The sequence below is a fragment of the Mus caroli genome, chromosome 5, assembly GCF_900094665.2.
Source record: "Mus caroli chromosome 5, CAROLI_EIJ_v1.1, whole genome shotgun sequence".
In the NCBI taxonomy this organism is placed as follows: Eukaryota; Metazoa; Chordata; class Mammalia; order Rodentia; family Muridae; genus Mus; species Mus caroli.
The window spans coordinates 47604513-47614851 of NC_034574.1; positions in this window are offsets into that span (position 1 = coordinate 47604513).

A 10339-nucleotide genomic window follows, 5' to 3' on the forward strand; every position below is an offset into this window, starting at 1 on the left:
GGCAGCCTGGCCCCTCTTCTCACAGTAACTGGCTATGTAGATGGCAGCAGATGACAAGGACCTTCTTAACGTATGTTGTAGATGCCTGGTGAGCCAAAAAGCAGAATTCCAGAGGTGGTAAAAGGGTTGAGGGAAGGAGACTGAGTTGGAAAATACAGAAACCTGCACACACAGGGCACACTCCTGCACTATGGCATGCTTTGGAGCCTTGCTCTGAGCATGAACAGAGCCAGGGGGTCTTTTGGAATGGGATGTTGGTATTTTCCATTATGCAGTTCTCCATTATGCCTTCTCACCGTGGACCAGCAGTAAGAATGATGCTGCCTGCTGACGCTCAGGGTACCTGAACTGCCACTTTTGTATTGTTTCCATTTTAACATTTATAATAAAGGTATTTTTAAAGATTGAAAGCATATTAAAGTATGTGTACTTTATGGTTTTGAAGTAGCTGGGGGTGGGGAGGGTGGAGGAAGTTGCAAACCCCTCATAGTATAGCTAATACTGTGACGTATTACAGACACAGTTTAATGTTCCATGATTTGTCTGGGGATTCCCTGTGATGCACATCCCCACCACTCCCAACACTCGGGAGCCATTTGCTTTTGGCTCCTGGGATACTGAATTTCCTGGCTCCATTCACCGCCTTTCCACCTTTGATTCCCGAACTGTCTTTTTTTCTCCTGCTCCCCAGCAACATTGCCTCCAGGTTGTCTCCTCTCTGCTTGACCTACGGAAACACCATTCGTATGGGAGAGTCTCTGAAGTTCATGGGTTCTGCCCAGGTGCCATTGCTCTGAGGTGCAGTGTCGCCCAACAAAACTCCAATGCCTGTGGGTCAATAAAGGGCCTGGAGATGAAGCGCTCCAGAGATGGTTTCAGGGTACAGCATCTGCTTTATTGTGAACAACTACGTGGTGGAAGCCTATCAGCTGTGAGTAGTTATCTGTGATTAGCACACTACCTCGGACAGTGAATGCTCACACCACCAGGAGCTCTGTGCAGAAGAAACATGTCAAAGGAGACATGGAGAATGAAGACACATCAGCAGGCCAGCCAACAGCAGTTCTCAGTTCAGAACGCCATGTTATGACTTCTGGGAATACTCAAGAGCCTGGTGTGCCGTGCTTCTCACTTAAAAGAGCAGTGTTCCAGGTAGGCTGGCTGCCAGGTCATGCCTGCATCTTCTACACCCAGGCTTTGGGCTTGAACCACACAGATGTAGATGTAACTGCTAACCCAGTTTCTCTTCATTAACGCTTCATTTTTTTCCCTAGCTACTATCTTTCTACCCAAGCTACTCAAGCAGTTGGGTAAACGATAACCTCTGAACTTTGAATTTCTGGGGAAAAGGCTTCATCTTAGTTTTCTATTACTGTTAAGGAAATGACCTGAGATAATGAACTTAGAAAAAGAGAAGTTGGTTTGGGCACAGTTTAGAAGGCTTCTGTGCATGTCACTGGTTCCTTTTGCTGTAATGATACAGGACATCATGGCAGAGCAGCTCACCAAATGGTGGCAAAGAAGCAACGGGACCAAGAGACTAGCCCCCACAATCCCCTTCAAGGGCACACCCCTATGATCCAAACACCCCCATCTAAGCTTCATCTCTTAAAAGTTCATCCACCCTCTTAAGTTGAGGGACCAGCTTTTTTGCATAAGTGCCTTAAGGGTGACTACAGGAACTCTGAAGACAAACAGGCTCCTCTTTCTCCAGTCCCACCTCAGCCCATCAGGGAAGCCAGCAGACTCCTCTTTCTCCAGTCCCACCTCAGCCCATCAGGGAAGCCAGCAGACTCCTCTTTCTCCAGTCCCACCTCAGCCCATCAGGGAAGCCAGCAGACTCCTCTTTCTCCAGTCCCACCTCAGCCCATCAGGGAAGCCAGCAGACTCCTCTTTCTCCAGTCCCACCTCAGCCCATCAGGGAAGCCAGCAGACTCCTTCAGAATATGAATGAAAACCAACCACATATGAATGGTAGGAAGTAAAACCACCAGAGACCAAAGGGCTATGAGCCCTCACACAGTAATCACCCTTCTTTCTAGCTGTTACTCCCAGCATCCTCCCTGGCTCTCAGTCTCTCCACAGCAGCCAGGGGAGGGGACCTCTGCTGCTTGATGGCTTCTAAGTCTCCCCTTGCTGACAGTGTCAGTTACTTTGCTAGTCACTGTGATAGAATGCCTGAAGTAAACGACTTAGAAGAACCACATTTATTTGAGTTCATTGTTAGAGGTATTGCTGTCCCTCAGCCTTGGCCTTGTTGATTTTATGTCCATGTTGAAGCAGCATGGTGGGAGTAAGTTTGGTGGAACAGGCAAACTGGAAGCAGAAGGGAATGCCTGCTCTCTTACTCAGGGCTCCCAGCTTGTGGACTGGTGATACCCATATTTAGGGACTCCTACCCCTACCCCAAACAGCCTCAGACTTTCTTTACCAGTCCACAGTTTTCTCCAAGCTGACATCAACCTTTGCCATCCCATCTAGTTCTTCCACAGGCTTCTCACCCTAGCTAAGTCCCCCAGCTTCTCAGTTCTCACTTCCCACCTGCTCCCCATGTTGACTAAACTCTGGGTATGCTGACTGGTATCTTCCCTTGAATTCGCCAAACACACTTTCACTTGGTTCCTCTGCTTTCACTTGGTTCCTCTGCCGTCTGTCTGTTGTGTCCTATGTCTGGGACACTTCCTGTGACAGTCCCAAGTCTGTGACAAAGTTCTCTTTTCACACCTTCCAGTCCCTGTCTGCACCCTTGACCTGATTTCTCATGGCGTCTGCTGCACCTGACCTTATTTGTGTTCACTTGGACTGTATTTTCTCCTCCAACCAGCGTGAGAGCTTCTTGGGACTGACTGGAGACATCATTTTGTTCCTTGTGTCTCCAGTCTCCAGCACAGAATATAGTCCATGGCATGTACCATGAAGCTCACACCAACTTCTTGAGCACACATGTCCAGGATTGTAGGGTCCATCAGATGTAATGACGAAATGTATTCTTTCTCAATAAAGAAATAATTCAGAAATACGTATTTGTGTCACCAATCTCACAAGCTCCAGAAGACATAACAGACACACAGGGACATAATATGGGAGTGAAGGGTTTCTTGTCAATTTGGTGGTTGCGGCAGTAAGAATGTCTGAGTTAAGTGAGAACTATGCAGGAGTCCCCATACTTGGAGGAATAGCTGGCTTAATTCTATTGGCGTAATTCTTTCCTAAGTAATTTCTAGGAAAGCAAGTAGGATTTGTGGATGTTTACAGAGAAGCCAGACACTATTGGACAGGGCTTTCTACATCTGCAGAACTAATGAATATATGTAATAAAAGAATGTATTAGGTTGACTTACCCAGGGGCAGAGCCCAACAATGGGCTGGAGAGTCAGAGAATCCAGCGGCTCCTCCACTCAGGAGGCTAAATGCCCTGCACACACACGTGCACAGATCCACACACAGACATATACATCAATAATACATTATTGTTTAAGATTCTTTTTCGTTTGTTGTTACACAGTAATATACATCATATGTGCTTCTGTGCATCCCGCTCCCAACACACATGACCAGGTAGTTACTGGGGGTGTGAGAATACCTCCCAGTGATGGAACCTCATTGCTCTTCTCTCTGGGATTCCCACCAGTCGGACCCCTCCCCCACCCTCCATCCCAGGTCCGCTCTTTAATTTTCTCCTCTTCATCATAGTCATCCTTTCCCTTTTTGTTCCATGTTCGACGATTTTCCTTTAACCGTTTTTGGACACCACCCCCTTCCGTTTTTCACCTGTCTCTTCTATTTATATGGGCTTGATTTATTGAAGCCCGCCTGGATTTACTAACTGGCGGGGATGGGGAGCTGGGGACCCTGCTTCCGGTGTCCACTGGAACAAACAGGAGCCTTGCGTTTGCTCACTCAGGGAGGCACTCCGTGGGAGGAAGGTCATCCTAGGATTGTGGCCCGGAGTGGTCAGAAACTGAGTGTTTGCTCAGCTCCAGACAGGCCAGTGGGAGGTGTCAGGGAGAAGAGAGTGGAGCGGTGCCTGGATAAGGGTTGGCTCAGGTACAGCCTGTATCCCTTCATCTAACCTTTGTTGATAGCCTCACTTCTCCGTGCCTCTTTAAACCTTTAGTTTCACAAGTGACTGGGAAAAAGTATATTTTAAATAAGTCAAAGATTTGGGGGAGACAGAAAACTTTGAGTGGACCCAGTCCTGAGGTAAAGGACTTGGCCCTGCATGCATTTCTTCTAGGTTCCGCCCAGCAGTTACCTACCATCAGCCAGGTGTGAGCCTGGCTTGCAAAAGGACTGTTCGCCTTCCCTGTCTTCTCTCTTCTCTTCTTCCCCCTCCACCTTCCTCTTCTTCCTCTCCTCTCTCTCCTCTTCCTCCTCCACTCCGTCTCTCTGTCCTCCCTCCATGTTCCTGCCTGGCTCCCCCCCCTCCCTTTCTCTCTCTCTTTCTCTTTCTGTGCTCTGTCCCCTTGCTTTCTCTGCCTCCACTCAATTCTCACCCCCCTTCTCGTGCCCCAAATAAACTTCATTTTATACTAGACCAGTCGTATGGCTGGTACCTGAGGGTGGGATCCTCAGCATGGGCACCCTCCCCCATATGGCTAAGATGCCACCTCATTACAAAACACCAGAAAGTATCGAGAAATGAATGGCTCTCTCTCTCTCTCTCTCATATTTAAAACCTTACATTCCATTAATTTCTTTCCACCTTAATGAAATAACGAAATCTTTTTTTCGTTACCCCCCCCCCCCAGTCAGGGTTTCTCTGTGTAGCCCTGGCTATCCTGGAACTCACTTTGTAGACCAGGTTGGCCTCGAACTCAGAAACCTGCCTGCCTCTGCCTCCCAAGTGCTGGGATTAAAGGCGTGTGCCACCACTTGCCCATCAAAATCTTTTTCCTCAGTGATCCTGCTTGAGAAGTAAGGGTCCACGATTGACTGAAGAATGATACCCAGTTTTAAATAGTATGTAAATGCAAAGAGTGTTTTTAATCTGCAGAAGTCCAGTATGCTGGGGTCTCCCATTACCAAGATAGAGAGGCATCCTCACCCCCCCAAGTGAGCTTGCAGGCCCAGTTTATAGCACATTAGGGGAATTCTGTGAAGGCTTTGTCTTATTTTATCTCTAGGCATTCCGAAACCATTACCAGGGGCGCGGTGACTGCGAGCTGTTTCCGAGGAATCCCTGGGTTGGTGGGCTTTGTCTTGCTTCAACTCTAAGGACATTCCATTCCCCGGGTGTGGAGGCTGGAAGCTGCTGGACCTTTGTCCTTGCTGGAGGTCAAGTGATGGGGCAGTTTCTGATTAGCAGTCTGGAGCCAGGATTTTTAGGGCTGGAATCAGCCTAGCTTTCTCAGAGGTTTGATTGACAAGAAACAGGGCTCACCTGGAGCAGCAGAGCACTGTCCCGAGGATTAGGCTTGGTCGGAGCTCCAGATGCTGTCCCCCTCAAGCCCCTGGGCAGCACCTGGAACCAGGAGCTTCTAATTTGAATAAGGAAAAGAGATGCCTTAGTAACTTCTGGCTGGCCAGCTAGTCCCAGGAATCCCTCTTGTCTCTGCCTCCCCAGTACTAAGATTGTAGTCATGTGCCCAAGACTACATATTTGTTTGTTCATTCATTCATGTATTCATTCGTTCATTTTTCTTTTTGTGTGAGTGGTGGGATTGAGTCAGGTCCTCGTGGTTGTGTGGTTAACACTTTATTAACTAATCCACCTCCCCCGACCCTACCATGTTTTCATCCTATCATCGGAGAGAACCACTGCTTCGTGAGACTGGAGGCTCCCCAAGACCTCTGACAATTCCTAATTTCTGCTTGCAACCCAACCTTACCTTGCCAGGGCAAGTTGCCCTCTAGGTTTATGCTCATTCCAAAGTTCTGCTGTGTTGGGATGGAAACCTGGATCCCAAGGAGAGTCATCAAATCCCTGTACAGGGCTGGAATCTTGAGCACAGCTTCTGAAGTGACACCAGTTTGCAGGGTGATGGAGTCCAGGCGGGGTCTTCTTGCTCTGTGTGGACTCGCATGTGACTCTCTGCTGCCTCCCTGTGGTCAGTAGTGGGGAAGGTCGTCCATGTGCTGTGCTAACCCAGTTTCAGAACTGGAGTGTCACAAACCATCACAGACTCTACTTTTGAGTGTGAAATGGACAGGTTAGGCACAGAGAACAGATGTTTGGACCCACCTGCCTTATAGCGATAATTATCTGGATATATCTTTATATATCTATATATTGATATCTATATACATATATATGTCTTACCTGAAGACTCACCTGAGGGTTTCTGGGCTTCACTCCCACAGTATCTGAATCAGGAAGACTGTGTTGGGCTTAATAAGTGACATTTTATAGATGTTCCAGGTGGTGGTGATGCTGACCCAAGATCCCCACACACACACACTCACACCCACACCTCCACCCTGTGTCTCCGGGGACTGACCTGTGTCACCATCTCTAAAGTCTCTCAGTTGTGATTTGACACTCTCCCTCTCACAAGAAAATACCTACAACGAGTGTAAGGGGCTTGCCATTGAAATGGTTCTTTTCCTTTCAAAGGTTCGCACTAGTCAGTGTGAAAAGTGTGCCACTGCATCTTCACACATGCGTGTCATTGGACTCTGTTCTCATTTATCTCCTTCCATTGCCTGCACCTGTCTCCCCCCGCCCCCCCCAACCTAGTGCCTTTCCAGTTAGCCTCCCCGTCTACTTTAGCACCTCTCTAGGCTCTCTCCTCCTGTCTCATGATACATCCTGCCCTGACTAGTTCTTTGTCAGCTTGACAGAGGCTAGAGTTATGTGGGAAGAGACCCTCAGTTGAGAAAAGTCCTCTATCCGATTGTTCATGGACAAGGTTGTGAGGGTTTTCTTTTTTCTGATTGATTGATTGATTGATTGATTGATTGATTGATTTAGACAGGGTTTCTCTGTGTAGCTCTGGCTGTCCCGGAACTCACTCTTTAGACCAGGCTGGCCTCAAACTCAAGAGTTCTGCCTGCCTCTGCCTCCTGAGTTCTGGGATTAAGGGTGTGCACCACCACCATCCAGCATTCTTGCAGTTCTTTGTATATCTGGACACTTGTCCCCTGGCGGGTTGCTTCCCTTCCTGTGAGCCGTCTCTTCCCTCTGATGATGGCGTCCTTTGCGGTGCAGATGCTTAAAGTCAACTGGAACGAGCCTGGCTCTCGTCTTGAAAAAGCATGAGCATAGGAAGACCTGTGTTTCAGACCCAATCCTTCACCAGTGTTGCTTCTTGACTCGAGAAAGTTCAAGAAGTAGGGAATTTAAAGGCTGGGCTCAGGGGAAGTAGGATAGGCGTGCCCTCTCTGTTGTGGAAAGACGCAGCTCTTGCGCTGAGTCATGTAATTAACACCTGACTCCTAGATTAGAGTTTATCCTTCCCCGGATTTCTGACTCCATTGACAGCTAAGGTAACTGTAGCTTGAGAGCTAGAAAAACAGACCTCGCTCCTTACCCTGAGATAATCCACCACTGTGTTTGCTCATTAGTAAATTTGTTTACTAGCTAAGACTGCCAGATTTCTTATCAAAGACGGATAGGTTTTCCTTGCTCACAGGCTTCACGATAAACGATGCACAAGTTCAGATATAAGCTTTCACAGATGTAACCTGTTACTTCCTTACCTAAACTCAGTGACTAAATGCTTCATATTTCCTCTCCTTGCTATGCCACTGGCCTAACCTAGTGCTTATAAGTTAGCCTAACTCTAAGAAAATATTCCACTCTATGATCCAACTGTGCGATCACAAGCTCAAATATAAGTTTCCTTTGATTGCCTTTTAACTATAGACTTGAGGTATATCTCATGCTAAACTATACGATCAACTATGTTCACAAGGTCAAGGTTTAAATTTCCTTTGTCTCTCAGATATAAACTTAAAATTGTTTCTCATTTTGCTAAATTTATATATATCCAGTTTCTTAGACAGAAGAAAAAAAGCCTTCTTGCTTCTTCTGCTCCATGAAAGGTTTTTGTCTTCCCTAAGCTCATCTGAAAGACTGTTCATGCTGTTCACAAATTTATCTCTTTTGTAAACGTATAAGCTCCAGGAAACCCACTCAGATCCACCTCTCATGGACCAAATAGACTCCTCCCAGATAAGTACACCTGCCTATTCCAGAGGGTGAGATTCCTGTCCTAGGCCCTTGAATTTGGACTCACCTAGTCCCCCAACACCCCCAGACCTAAGGGTTTCAAATGTACACCTAAAAAATTTTCTCCCAAACGTACTTAACTTTATTCTCTACCTATAATGTGTGTGTGTGTGTGTTTCAGCATCTTGTCAAGCCCAGACTTTTGCTACATCCAGGATAGCTCCAGAGAAGCAACCCACAGATGCTCCAATCTTTTGCACAGACACAGACGCTTCAACAGGACCTGCTCCTTCCTGTCTGCCCACAGACCACAGATGGTTCTATAGGCCCTGGACAGCAAGAAAAAGGTCCTGAGACTCTCCTGAGACTGGACCGACATCCCCATACCCATTTTCCTAGGTTTCCCAGAGCCATGTCAGCCCAGAGTCATCAGGAAGTAACTAATGATTATGATGACCCTATTCCTGTCCCACCATCACCTCTTTCTAATTTTGCCATTTTTAATTAAACCAAAAGGGGGAATGTTGGCGTTTAGACTAGGCTCTGCCCCACAGTTATCTGACAAAAGTCAGGTGTGCCTGACTCACAATAAAAGGGGCTGCTTGGCCCCTCTTTGCTCTCTTGTCTTCTTGCTCTTGACCCCGTCCTCTTGCTCCTAACCCCCCTCCCCATTTCCCTCCCCTCCTCTCTCCAAGTGCTTATGGCCTGCCTCTAGTCCTATTCTCTCTCTCTCCCTTTCTCTGCCTCTACTCCCTCAACTCCCCTCCCCATACTGTGAATAAACTCTATTCTATACTATACTGTCTATAAATAAACTCTATTCTATACTATACTGTGTGGCTGTTCCCTCAGGAGCAAGGGATGCCTCAGCATGGACCTGCAGAGACACCCCCTTCCCCCACACCTGACTATACCTCCACCAAACATATCCCTTCTCTCCCTTATATTTTGATAAAACACAACACTGAGATTTTGCATTTCTGTATAACAATGCAAATCTCCCCCCACAGATGCTCCTCAGTGGAAGTCTTTTGTGGAGGAAATGAGGCCTGGGGTCTGGGGGTGGGGTAAGATATGAAGCAGAACCTTCAATCCCATGCAGCCCAGAGTTACTGCAATTGACCAAGGACACACAATGTCCAAAGTCCTGGAGTCATTAAGGAGAAGAGGAGACGGGAAACTGTCTACAGCCCCTGTCTTTTGACAAGAGCCTTCCACCTAGAGGGAAGGAGACCCCCTTCCCAGTGTTACAGGTGAGGTGACCTGCAGCCACTTAAACAACACTCTCATTGGCTTCATCACCTGGAGCGCCAAGGCGTGCTCGCCCACTTGAGATAAGCCCATCGTGAGGGCACACAGGTGTGCAGGATCTCACAGATGCAACAGTAAAGCATTCAGGCCCTGCATGCGGTGGTTCCCACACAGGGCAAAGCCTTGAGAGGCAAACAGTGACAGAGATAAATTTTCAAAAGAGTTCAGCAAACAAATATTGACCTTAGTCAGACTCCTTTGAACTAACAGGAGGACGTGTGCAGCCAAACACACACGTTCCACAACGTGCCGGGCATCCGTAGAGATTAGACATATTGATTGCTCATTTATTTACTTAAAAAAAAGAAGATAATCAGGTCACAGGTTGATCATAAATTTCATCTCAGTGAGCAGAGCCTTAAGTCTGAGGGGGGATGAGGAGTTGAAGTTTGTAACATGGGTACCGGAGACTGTAAGGAGAGGAGAAACATCTTAATTGTATCCTGTAGTTCCTGGACCAGATAGTCTAGCATCCAGGAAAATGCTGTCTTACAGTCCTAGAGCCTCTGTGCGTGCCACATCTTAAGGGCCAGCATCCTCCCCTGTGAGGTGCTTTCTTGAGCTGCCACAAATAGTCCAACCCTGTTGCTTCGAGGTACCAATGCAGGCTGTACCGGGAGGCAGGAGTAAAAGCATTTCGGGACCTGCTGTACCTGCATGGCCATTCTGTTGAGCTGTCTCCTGAGCTTTGCTTGTCTCTGCCTCTGGCATTCTTTCCATGGTCCCTAGCATCCAAGCCTCTGTCACTCTTGCATGGGTTTCTCTTGTCTTCTCTTTGCCTAGTATCCCCTCATACATCCTGGTTTTCCATGTAAACCAATGGGATGTCCTAAATTTAAAGTGGTATCACAGCTTTCTCTTAATCCTGTTGCCCATGGCTGGGCAAAGAGGCTCAGATGACAAGGATGCTTGTCT